The 12,754-nt window shown below is 49.2% G+C and overlaps 1 protein-coding gene and 1 long non-coding RNA gene across 4 annotated transcripts in view; one reads left to right on the forward strand and one right to left on the reverse strand.

Moving 5' to 3' along the window:
• The window catches only part of Klf3 (KLF transcription factor 3), a 29,825-nt gene extending 25,337 nt beyond the window's left edge, over positions 1 to 4,488 (reverse strand). The window contains exon 1 of the mRNA XM_085691868.2: positions 4,164 to 4,488. The gene's annotated coding sequence lies outside the window, so the exon portion shown is untranslated. The remainder of the gene's footprint in view (positions 1 to 4,163) is intronic.
• Positions 3,790 to 12,103, forward strand: LOC125387532 (uncharacterized). 3 transcript variants are annotated; one of them, XR_015738571.1, is made up of 5 exons: positions 6,334 to 6,585; positions 9,860 to 9,976; positions 10,168 to 10,279; positions 11,410 to 11,499; positions 11,746 to 12,103. It is a non-coding gene; the product is annotated as an uncharacterized LOC125387532 (long non-coding RNA). The 3 variants fall into 3 exon arrangements; XR_015738572.1 differs by lacking the exons at positions 6,334 to 6,585; positions 9,860 to 9,976 and adding an exon at positions 3,790 to 3,900; XR_015738570.1 differs by having other exon boundaries at positions 9,860 to 10,279.
• Positions 12,104 to 12,754: the final 651 nt, after the last annotated feature.

Consider the following 12,754-nt stretch of genomic DNA (forward strand, 5'->3'; position numbering starts at 1 on the left):
AAAACATAATTTCCCCAACAATTTAATACAGCATTTAAAAGCCTGCAGCACTTCTGATAGACTAGATTAAACCCTAATCAATCCTATTAGCCACCTCTCTGTCCCCACCCAAGCAGAAAGAATGGTCTGGAGAAAACCTCATCAAGACTGCCGACCCTATATAGTTGGAATAAAAACTTAAGAATAAAAACAAAAACAAACAAAAACAAACAAAAAATCCTAAACTCTGCTTCAATTTGGACGACTCATGAACTTCAGTTTAAAGGTCTCTTTTCTACAAATCAGCTTAACATTTCAAGTTGCCTTGTTCCAAGGAAGAAGGAAAAAAAGAAACCCAACCAACCCTGAGAATTTCGAGGACTCCCAAGATTTTTCGGGGAAGGCATCTCTAACCAACTGTTTGGCTCTGGTAACTTTTGGGCATGAAGCAGATGGGACATTTCACTTTGGATCACTTTGTATTTTCCTTGTGTAAGGCCAGCAGGTTGGGATATTAACTACCTCCTCTCCACACTGAGTTCAGGCCTGATTTTGTGTTAGCATCTCTTGAATTAGCTCCACCAGGCACCATTGCAGATCATTCCTTTAGGGTTTAAAGAAAATCCCCAAGTTAGTTTGTAAAAAAACACATAAAAGTCCCCACCCCCAACTTTTTTTTTTTAAAAAAAAAAAGTTTTTCAAGAGCTCAGAGGGGGGAAAATACCCAAAACCTTGTTACAGTAGGTTTTAAATAGTTTATCCAGACTGATGAAGCCAAAGTGAAAGACTGAAAAACTGATATTATGAAAGATACACATCTTTCTGTTTGCAAAACAAAAGATTACAATTTCCCAAACTATCATTAAAGAAAACCAACCAGCATCTAGCTCTTCTTTTCCTTAAGATTTTTATTCTCAAAATGGGTTGGAAATCAACTCTAGGGTAGAGTAACCTCTTTGTCCCTAAAATAATTACTCTGTTGGTTTAATCTTTATCCTTAAAAGAAATAACCCTGGGACTTTTTTTTTTTTCCTCAATAAATGCCATGCTTAGCTTGAATAATTTTTCTAGAGATTTCTCCTTCAAAACAAGCAAGACTTTCCAACTCAGCCCAGGAGGTCAAGATATTTAAATTCTCCATCCCCAGGGCCTACCTTGGGCAGCCCAGTGAAAACGAAAATGAACAAGGGTGGGCCACAGCTTTTGCATCAGGCTAGGTCTTCAACTCTTGCTGTCAATCCTGATCTAAATCTGACAGCTTCGGGGCAATGTGCCCATCTTAAGACCAGAGCTCTACCCATCTTCCCAGGAAAATCACAAAAGCAGCTTCCTTCAGATGTGTCAGCACGCCCACGAATTCCCCCACATCACAACCCAACGACAGAATACGTCTTAAAAGGTAAAAGTATTGATTTGTCCCTATCAACAGTGGAGCCAGGGGTGTGTGCCAAAAGGTTAACTGACTTCTCATTATGACATAACACAGGCATCTTAAGCAATCGCGGCGTAGAGACATGATAACTCCTGGGTGGAGATTCGGAGTTTAGGGGCAGGGACCATGGCCTGGTTTAGGCTACTGATCGACCAGAAAACAGCCTGAAACAGGAAAGAGCACACATATGCCACTTGGAATGTATGACGCAAACCCCAGCCTTGAAACAAAGAACAGGAAACAGCCCGGCCGGCAGAGCTGGAGAGAGAGCGCAGAGAAACATTTAGCCGGCCCTCCCTGACCCTATATTCATGAGCAGCTGGAGTTTTTTAAGACAACAACAGGGGGGTGGAGGTGTTTGCTCTATGGGTGTGAATAATAACACCAGCCTTATACAGGGGACCTGCCCTATTTACAAACAGGAGCTGCCACACAGTAAACATCCCGAGTGCACACGTGATAATCATCTTCAGGCTGCAGAGACCTTCCAACTTACCTAGTGCCAGCCTCCCTCCTGATTTCTTTTGTCCCTTTCAGCCAGGTCCCAAGGGCTAGTAGGAGCCCTCAGCCCTGACCAAACTCTACGCTGGGATAACAATTTGAGGCGGACACCATGCATGTTGGGGAAAATCACAAGACAGCATTGCTTTAGGAATCCAGGCTACAGCTGGGTTACCCTACAGAAGTGAAGCTGGACCAAGTTAAAGCCTCCCTTAGTCAAAACTAAATTGGAGACCCAGACTTTGGCTATGTAGCCATTTGAAATTGTCATATTTTCAAATGTAGAGAAGGACACAGCTACTCACTGGTTCTCCACAAAAACCTACTGAAATTCCCCCTTTTTGGGGAATGTGATTATTTTTACTCCTGGCAATTCATTTACTCCAGAAGTGCTTGGCAATTCACAAACTGCAGCACCATTTTTGGCCCAGCTATCCTATCCATGTCTACTTTCTCTTAGGTATTCTGAAGGTACCAAAGCCCATTCAAAGTCCCTCCTGCAGTATTTTCCTTTATACTTTGTTAGCCAAGATGGTTTAACTCAACTCAGGTTTCCATTATCAGAGACTTAAGGATTGGTACGTAGACAGAACTACAGGTAAAAAGAAAAAGGAGTGGGGGAGGGGGAAGGCATAGCTGTACCCATAGCAACAAGATTGGATTTTAATGTAGAAACTTTGCCACAAAAAGACAATAGCTTTCCCCACAGCTCTGGAGTTTCCTACCGCACAAGGCTTTGCGACCCAGGCAGCTACTTTTCTTTGTTAGTCTCACATCTCAGTTCTTAACACTTGTACTTCCCTTCAGGTCAGCCAAACTATCTCCACAATGCACCTTCCCAGGACTTAAGCAATGCCGTCGGTCTGCAGCTTTTCTCCGGGGAACTCAAATTAATCAAACATCTTCTTTCAGGATTCCATTAACAGCCTAAGGTTAGCACGCACGTTTAAGCCAAGGAATAACTCAGAGGGATCTTTCTTCAAAAAACACCCCAACTTGCAAAATTAGAATGTTTATGTTACATAGCTTTTTCCCCCCTAAAGACTTCCCTGGGGTGAGAGGCATTATTATGCAAGCAGAATTCTCATTTAAAAATGCACCTCAAATTTATGCAAAAATGCTCATTTATAAACAATCGGCCCATGCTCACCTAATTTTGCTTAGTAACAAGATTCTAAATGTAAATGAGCACAGAATACCAAAATTCATACTTTTCCCATACACCAGACTCTTTTGAGAATAAAGTATCTTCGACAATATTGGAGGAAAAAACTGATTCTTAGAATAAAATCTCAACGATTCCAATGTAAATGTAAAATGTTTATTTTGAAGAAACACAAAGCGAACAATTTTCAGTGTTCATTTAACCTGAATTATCCAAAGTCTCATGCATATTCAACTACTATTATTGTGTCCTGCAGGAAAATTTACACAAGTGTTTCGGTTATCTGCCAAAGACGTGGGTATGACAATTCCAACTCTTATCTGCCACCTCCAAGTTAGCCACTCTGAAATGTTAGGGTCCTGGTTCACACAACAGTCCTGTGGGTCCCTACGCGGCTCCGGTTCCCTAACACCGAAGGCGCTCTCCAGAGCCAGCCAAGCTGCAATCCTTTGCTTCAGGCATTGCGGCAGGTTCTCTCCAACTCCCCAAAGGCAGACTCTAGGTTCTCTTCCTCCACCTCTACCCCTTCCCAAGCTAAATGATCCGGCAGTTAGCCCGCTCTGGGTACCAAGACGGGGATGCTCCTTAAGTCCCAATCGCCCCCAAGTTTCTCGCCAGGGGCGCCGGAGGCTGGGCTCCAAGTTTGCTGGGGCGGGCAGCAGCTGGGGGCGCGGGCGGGGGGGCGGGAGCCCCGAGTCGGGGTAGGAGGGGGAGGAGCAGGCGCGCGGCCCCGCAGCTACCTGGCTCTCTCCAACGCGGCCGCACGCGGGGTGCGCTGGGGCCACCGAAGGGAGTCCAGCGCGGGAGGCCGGGGACCACACAGGTGAGCCCCGCCCGCGTGCTCCAGCTCCACCGGGTCCCCTTATCCCACAATCCGGCCCGCCATCCCCTCCCCCTCGCTCCTCCACCCTGGCTCCGATGCACTTTCCCAAGCCCGGAGGCGCCCTCGCTGCACCCTGTACTCGTTCTCCGCGCCCCGCTTTCTCCAAGAGAAAAAAATAAATAAAAAGAGAGAGAGAGAGAGAAGCAAGCAGATGCGGCGCAAAGCGGGGCACAGGAGGGCAAGGTGAGGGCGCGGGGACTTACTCTGCCAAGCGCGGTGCCAAGCGCAGCGGCCGGGAAACCCAGGCCCAGCTCCCCGGCGCCCGGAACCCCGCGGGCGGGCAGGCAGGTCAAGCGCTCCGGACCGAACGGCGTCGGGGACAGGGACGACGACCGCACGGGCGCACGGGTGGGGTCGGCTCGGCAGGCGCTCGCACTGCGCTCGGGCCGCGGCTCCGCGCGACTCGGCTCCCGGCTCCCCTCTGGCTCCTTGGCACCAACTCCGGGCAGTCACATGACGCCGGCGCCGCTCGCTCTGCGAGCCTCCCCGGGGCTGGCGGGGTAAGTAGAGGCTGGGAGCCCGGGTGGGAGGGTCAGGGAGGGGCAGCGGGAGCCGCCGCAGCCGCCGGGGCTGGGAGGGGTCCCCACCCACTTGGGTGGAGGCAGCAGCCGGAGGGGTCGGCGAGTCACTGGCAAACACGCACCCCGCCCTGCCCTTCCCCGCCCCCTCCTCCCGCGCCGCCCCCGCCCGCGCCCCGCCCAGTCACCCGGGGCCGGCCTGACAGACACTCATTATTCCCCGGAGCCGGGCGCCGCCCCGCCGGCTCGACCTGTCCCGCGAGGCGCGGCGCGGCCTCGGGGCTGGGCGTGAGCAGCCCCCGCCCGGCTTCTCCACCCTGGGCCTCCACCCGGCCGAGCGCTCCGCCCCGCGCCCTGCTCCCAGAGCCCGCGCCCCGCCCTGGCCGTCCGGGCCGCCTCGCTGCCGCCCGAGCCCCGGGGGGAAGGAAGGGCGGCGCTGGCCGCTCGCGGCGTCACACAGCTTGCTGCCCCGTAGCACCGCTTCCAAAACACACAGCCCGGGCTCGCTGCGGAGCGGAGGAGAGGGAGCGGAGATGTCAATCACTGGCTCCCGCGGGAAGGGCGGCCCCTCCCGGGCGGAGCGCAGGAGGGCGGTGGAGCGGGGTGTCGCGGCGGAGGACGCGAGTCCCCAGCGTCGGAGAGCGCGGTGGCTCCGAACGCGCTCGCTGTCCCGGACACAGGGTCGCGCTGCTGCCGGCGCGCTGGCGCTCTGTGTTCCGGAACTCTGGAATCGCTCTTGTCCTTTCGCCTGCCCTGCAGGGGTGACCCCGGGGGCGCCTTCAGCCCAGGGGGACTTTACTTGGAAAGGTGGAGACCCCCGGAGGCGTGCAACTCCCGCAGGCCCCGCCTGCCCTGAAGCGAAAAGGCGGCTGTGGCTCGGCACTGCTGCCTGAAAACTTAGCAAACTTCGAGCAGATCCTCCCACCTGGGGCGAGAGCTCAGGCTGGCCCGGGGCTTAGCCCCGCGACCTTTTCTTTCACGGAGTTAGAAGGCCAGCAGCCTCGAGGCCCTTTTCTGTCCGAACCAGACCGGTGCAGGGAAGATTCCGCGTAGCTTGGTGCGAGAGTCTGATGCCTTTGAGTTTCATTTTAAAACAGTATTAATGTAATAAGGAACGCAATAAAAAGAACAAAGGACAAATTGGTTCAATTGTTTTAGTTTTGTGTAATGTTTTAAAACAACCCGGCTTCGGTCTGTGGCTTGTTATTGCTTCAAGATGTTTTAAAGGCCCTTTAAGTTCACCATTCTCACTTTGATGCCTCATCCAGGCATGGTACTACTTAAAACGTACTGATACATAGATTCCCCGTTCCTTAATAAAACTGCTCAGTACAATAAAACTAGAACCCGGTAACATCCAACATTGAAATTGCCTGTCCTGAGGAGACCCAGAATTCACTGGTTCATATGCCATCATAATAGCCTCTATTAAAATGTAAGTGGTGGGAGTCTTGGGTGGTTTATTTGAGTAAAATACGCAAAGAAAAAGACAGTTGATTTTCTGGTCGTTTGTTAATTGCTTTTCATTGGTTACCAACCATTAGCAGTCTGCATGAATGGCTTGAGTCTGAATGAGCTGAGACAGAAGCAATGACTATGGAATTGTTTCCCTGGCTCGTAGTAGGTGCTCAAAAAAATTACAGGTTTCAACTCAAGGGAACATGGGGTGATGAAAATTTGAAAATCCATAACCATAGTACCCTTCTGTTGTTCACATGGACATGGGACCATAGAAGGGTAAAGTTTCCTCTGTTGGGCAAAAAAGAGACCAAGATAAGAAGGCTTTGATGTGGGTGTGGGGTTGAGGGTGGGGGACTAACAGTGAGCACTTTGTATTGGGTGACTCCTGGGAAGAAGGTCAACGCAATACCCAAGTTCAAATGCATCCCTCCAATGCCACCTGAGAGAAACCCTGCCTGAAGTCATCCTGGACTCTTGCCCCTCCCTAGCAAGTCACCGAACCCTCTTCTGTCCACCATGCCTACTCCATGCCACTACGCTGGTCCTCCCTGATGCCGCAGTGTCTCTCCTGTTTGCCGGATGACTAACCATGTGGGAAGAGAGTGGAAGCCGCGGAGCGAGAACGCAAACCTGAATGGGTCCTTGGGTAACTCAGTTTAGCCTGAAGTTCAACCTTTCTGTCTCCACTGATGGGTTCCTGTGTTAGTTACTTTTCTACTTCTGCATTAAAAATCAACAACCAAGCTAAGGTAGAGAAGGAAGATTCATTTGGGGCTTATGGTTTGATGGCCGTTGTGGTGGGAAAGTGTAGCCGCAGGTAAGTATGGCAGCAGGAACAGCCGCGAGCTCACATTTAGAACAGCAGACAAGCAGAGAACTAACTGGGGATCGGGAGAGACTTGGATACCTCCAGCCCACCCCCACAGTGACCCACTTCCTCCATCAAGGTGGCTCCGGAACCCCCCAAAACAGCACCACCAACAGAGGGCTAAGGACGCAAATGCTTAAACCACCACCACATCCCACTCCCTGGCACCCCTAGCCTGCGGCCATGTAACGATGCAAAATGCATCTAGTTCAACTTCAAAAGTCCCCATAGTCTTTCAGTCTCAATGTTATTTTCAAAAATTCTAACCTCTGTTCTGAGACTCCAGGCAATCTCTCAGTTGTAACCTCCTGTAAAATCCAAAAGGAAATGGCATACTTCTAGCGTCCAGGGGCACAGAACATATACACCCATTTCAAAAGGGAGGGATGGAGGTGTGGAGAGAAAACACCAGAGCAAAGAAAGTGTGGAGCCCAGCAGGGCAAACTCCAGAGTTCTCCACCTCCGTGTCTGGTGTCAGAGGGGTTAGATGTCACTGCCCTTCAGCTTTGCTGCTGTGACACATTCTTCTCTCTTGGGTTTGTCTGCTCCCTATGGGCAGCTCTCCTTGGCAGATTTCCCACAGCATCTCCAACATCTTGGGGTCTAAATCGTAACTGTGGCCTCACTTCTACAACTTCACACAAAAGCTTTTCAGGGCCCCCATAAAAGGACTCTTCTGCCATATGCCTGACCTCAGTGGCTCTCCGAAACCATGCAGAATGATTCTATAATCCCTTTACTTATATATCCTTCATGACTAAAGCCAGGGTTCCTTGTGGAATATTTCTTTATGCTGTGTGAAAGATGTGTCACTGTGACTGGTTTAATAAAGAGCTGAATGGCCAATAGATAGACAGGACTTCTGGGGACAGAGAGGTCTCAAAGAAGAAGAAAGACAAAATTGCCAGCCAGACACAAAGGGAGCAAGACATGCAGGAAGAGAAGTAAAAGCCATAAAACATATAGATGAATAGAAATGGGCTAATTTAAGTTATAAGAACTAGTTAGAGCTGGGCTGTGGTGGCGCACGCCTTTAATCCCAGCACTCGGGAACATTCCTCTCTCTGCCCAGCCATATCATTGCTGTCTCCACCTCCCTAGTGCTGGGATTAAAGATGTGTATCTCCTGAGTGCTGGGGGCACCTTTGTGTGAATCTTATTTCTCTTTTTAAAACAGATTCAATCTCGTGTAGCCCAGGGAGGCCTTGAGTCCTGGGATCAAAGGTGTGTGCCACCACTCCCTGACCTCTAGTGGCTTAGCTCTGCATTCTGATCTTCAGGCAAGCTTTAGTTGTTAAGACACAAAATATGTTAAGACATAAAATATCACTACACGTTCCGACGAGGTAGTTCATCTGCAAGCATCACATGGGCAACACTGTCCAGCGTGGCTGCCAGTTTTGGCTGGGTCCTCTTCACCTTGAATCACCTTTGCCACAGCTTTCGTTTGCTGTCCCTCTCTAAGGCAGAGAATTCTTCTGTCTCTTTCAGCACAAGCCTTGACTACATTAAAGTTCCCTGTGCTCTTTTTCTCTTCAAACTGTACATTTAGTGTTTCTTTCGACCCAGCTTGCTCCTCTTTATTATAGATCCCCATAACCATGCAGCAGTTGATATTAGGCTGTCTTGAAATCTCCTCCACCAAAGAAGTCAGACCAGTGATTTTGAACTTAATCTCAGGCCAGTTCTTACGACCAGGGCCGAAGGTGGCCACAGCTCTTGCCAAAGTTTCACAAGCACAGTTCTAGTCCAGCTTCTGTTAAAGTCTTTAATTCCCTCTGAAGCCTCTTGAGCTGGTCGTCCCTAGTCCCCAGAGCTTCCAGCATGTCTGTCTTCCAGGCTCCTACTAGGACATCCCATTTAGCCCTGCTTACAGAATTCAACTACTTTCCAAAGTCTCCAACTCTTCTACTTTCCTCAAAAACAAGACCCAAGCAAACAAAAAGAAAACACACACCCAGGCTGTCACAGCAATACCCCACTCCCTGGTACACACTTGGGTCTTAGTTCATTTTCTGTTGCCATGATAAAAGATCATGGCCTACACAACTTAGAAAAGAAAGAGTTTATTTTGGGTTATGTTGGTGAAGGCCGCTCATTTGTTCCCAGCCTCCCAAACCCGAAATAATCACACAGAAACTGTATTAATTACAATAGTGTTTGGCCAATAGCTTACGCATATTTCTAGCTAGCTCCTACATCTTAAATTAACCCATTTCTATTATTTTGTATTTTATCAGACTCGTGGTTTACTGGCAAGGTTCCAGGGCTTCTGACTCCTTTGGCAGCTACATGGCATCTCTTTGACTCCGCCTACTCTCTCTCTATATTCTATTCGGATTTTCTGCCTGGCATTATTCTATTAAGCCTTGGCTGAAAGCAGCTTCTGTATTAGCTAATGGCAATAAAACATATTCACAGCATCCAGAGGGGAGACCCACATCAGGGTCACAGTTCTAGAGGGATGAGAGTCCATCAGCATCATAGCAGGGAAGCGTGGCAGCAGGCAGGCTTGGCTACAAGGAATAGCTGGGAGCTCACATCTTAAATGGCAGACAGCAAGCAGAAAGAGCTGACATGATGGGATCTCAGAGGTATATCTTCTCCTACCACCATCCTCCACCCTCTTCGAACAAATTAAGGTGCTCCTGCTAGGTGCTCTCCAGCCCCTCTTGAGAGGAGGAAGATTGGAGATGGTCTTGAACTCTGATCCTTCTGCCTCTACTTCCCAACTTCTGGCATTATAGGTATTCAATACCATACTCAGTTTAATAATATGTGTATGGAGTGTGTGTGTGTGTGTGTGTGTGTGTGTGTGTGTTCAGAGGCCAGAGGTTGGCAGTGAGTCCTTTATCCCTCTTCACCTTATTTTTTGAGACAGGGTCTCTCAGTGAACCTTCAGCTCACTGGTTGCCTAGATGGCTGGCCAACCATCCCCTCCCCCACTCCCCCATTCTTCTATTCGACTTCCTCCGTGCTGGAATTGTAGTCCTGCGGCCATACTTGCATGGGAGCTGGAATCCAAACCCAGATCTTTTCTCTTGTTCTGCAGGTACTTTACCAACTGTGCTGTCTCCTTTACCCTGGACATTTTCCCTTCTGATTGGACCCGGGCCTCCAGACCATGGATGGTCCTTTACCATCAAGCTATACTCTAAACTGATAATAAGTATTTGATCCGTGGGTTTGTTGATGACTTTGAGCCGTGCTGGATTTTTGTTTGGGAGATGTTTTTCTTTGTTTGTTTGTTGTTTTGTGATTCTGAGGCTTTAGCACAGCCTTCTGCATGCTCAGCAAAAGCTCTACTGGTGGGTTGTGTATGCCCATTTCTCCTCCTGTAACACTTTCTCTCCTTGTCAGTGCACCGTGATGGCTTCTCAGTTGGAATGAGAATGGAACCTCTGAGGACAGACACTGTTATTTGAGCAATATTACCTGTCCAGAGCCCGGCTGTCCAGTGACAGCATGTCAAGTGAGTAGATGGTTTTATGAGATGAGAGGAAGGGAAGATCTGAGCTGAAGAAATGCAGCCTGAGCTCTGTGGTGCAGTGGTGGCGCAGAGTGCATAGGACCTGGGTTCCACCTCCAGCCTGCAAAGGGACAGGGGGAGGGGGGAGAAGGTGCACTAAACCCTAGTACTTGGCAATAGGAGTGTGGGGAGGAGGAGCGGGAGGAAGTGCCTCTTGCTGAATATTCGCAAGCACCAGAGTGGATATAATGCCTAAGTGGGGTCTGTCACGTGGCTTTGTTTTGGTTTGCTTTTACCATACTGGGGAATCTAAAAGAGCCTGTGTGTGCTGGGGAGCACTCCAGAGCTCTATACTAAGCTATCTGCTGGGGGGAGCACTCCAGAGCTGTATACTGACCTATCTGCTGGGGGAGCACTCCAGGGCTCTATACTGAGCTGTTACTCATCCCAGACCTAAGGTTTGCTTTGGTTTTCTTTTTCTTTTCTTCCCTTTTATTTTATTATTTATTTATTTATTTATTTAGTGCCAGGGTGTTTAAGCTGGCCTCAAACTTGCAATGCATTCATGCAGGAGGATGAACTGCAACATCCTGATTCTCTTGCATTTACCTCTCCAGTAGTGGTTCATACCTCACTTAAGGTTTTATTTCCTAAACCTTTCAATATGTGTGTGTGTGTGTGTGTGTGTGTGTGTGTGTGTGTGTGTATATATATTCCCATTTGTTTGTTTGAGACAGGGTCTCATGAATCCTGCCCAGGTTGGCCTTGAACTCAGTATATAGCCAAAGATGACCCTGAATTTTGGATCTTCCTACCACACTGCCTGCTGAATGCTAGGATTACAAATGTGTGCTCCACACCTGAGAGACAAGGTGTGGACCCAGGAGTCCAAGCTAACCTTGAACTTTTAACAGTCCTCCTCAGTCTTCTTAGCACTGAGAGTATAGAATGAAATACCATGCCTTTTCTTTTTACCCTCAGCACTAGCACAGTGCCTGTCCCAGGCTTAGGTGCTCAATCACTCCAAAATACATGCAGTCTCTCCAGTTGGCTTTTGGGGTGGCAGCAAGCTGGTCTGGCTCAGCTCAGGTGGCTCAGGCTCAGTACAGGCCACCCCTTCTTGTCTTCTGCAGAGCCACAGTTGCTCCCAGTCAGTCACCGAACCCCACCCTCTTGGCTGGAGAGTAGGTGTGCGACCTAGTTCTGGCCATCGGGACAGGAAGGTAAGTATGCTAGGGCCTTGTGGGAAATATTTTTCTTCCTCGCAACAGGAAACCCCCAGACCTACTTTGGAAAGTGTGATGTGAGGATGTGGCACATAAACATGCTGCAGCCATCTTGTCCGCAGGAGGAAGGATCGCAAGTTTCCATACTGACGCTTCTTTTTCTCCCCCATTTAGTTTTTAGTTCAGTCGTTACCGCTTCATGGGTGAGTTCCCTGCTAGCTATGTTTTCCCTTTCTGTGACAGAAACAACTCAAGAAAGAAAGGTTTATTTGGCTCCCAGTTTGAGCGAACGGCCCATGGTCGCAGGGACGGCACGGCACTAAGAACAGCTACAGCCCTGGTGGCAGAAGAGGGTCTGCGGTCAGGAAGCCGAGAGACAAGTGCTGGAGTTCACATGACTTTGGGGCCCCAGTCCTTGGAGCGGTGCTGCCCGTATTCCAGGGTCTTCCTTCCCCAGATAAACCTGTCTGGAAACACCCCCAGACATACCCCAGCAGCGAATCTCCTAGGTGTCTCTAGACCCAGTCTGGTTGACAGTGAAGATTCCATTCTTCTCCCTTCTGTCATTCTCTGCCCTGTTTAAACATCTCATCAACCAAAATTAGCTTCTTCTTTTCTTGTGTATGTGCACATGGGTGCGTATGGAATCCTGTTTGGTATGGGGAATCTTCTTCAATTCTCTTTCCACCTTATTCTTTTGAAGCAGGATCTCAGTCGAACCCAGAACTCACCAATATTACTAGTCTTGGCAGCCAACTTGCTAGGGAGACTCCTGTCTCTACCTTCCATGGCTAGAATTGCAGGCAAGCAGCCACACCTACCCAGTATTTTTATATGGGTTCTGGGAAGCTGAACTCTGATTCTCTTGTTGGAGTGGTGAGTTCTCTAACCACTTAGCCATCTCCCCAACCCTCTCTTACTCTTTTTTTTTTTTAATGAGGGATTTTATTGAGATTAAAAAGGAATGGGGGAGGGGAAGAGAGGAAGATAGAAAGGGAGAGACAAAGAGAGAAAGAGAGAGAGGAGAAGAGAGGGTAAGAGCTCCTCTCTTAAAAACATGTATATTTTTGCTCATTAGAAAAGGGCCTGGGCACTTTCAGTCCTTGGTCTTTTGTAGCTCCTAAAGCAGTGTCTCGCAGATGAAATTATTCCGTGGGGCCCTGTGGATTAATGACCGATGAGATGACCACACGGTAACCCAGGCTCAACAAGGTGACCGCAAGATGAGCCAGGCTGAAAGTGACTCCGGGGC

This window comes from Myodes glareolus, chromosome 8, assembly GCF_982192425.1.
Source record: "Myodes glareolus chromosome 8, mMyoGla1.1, whole genome shotgun sequence".
NCBI lineage: Eukaryota > Metazoa > Chordata > Mammalia > Rodentia > Cricetidae > Myodes > Myodes glareolus.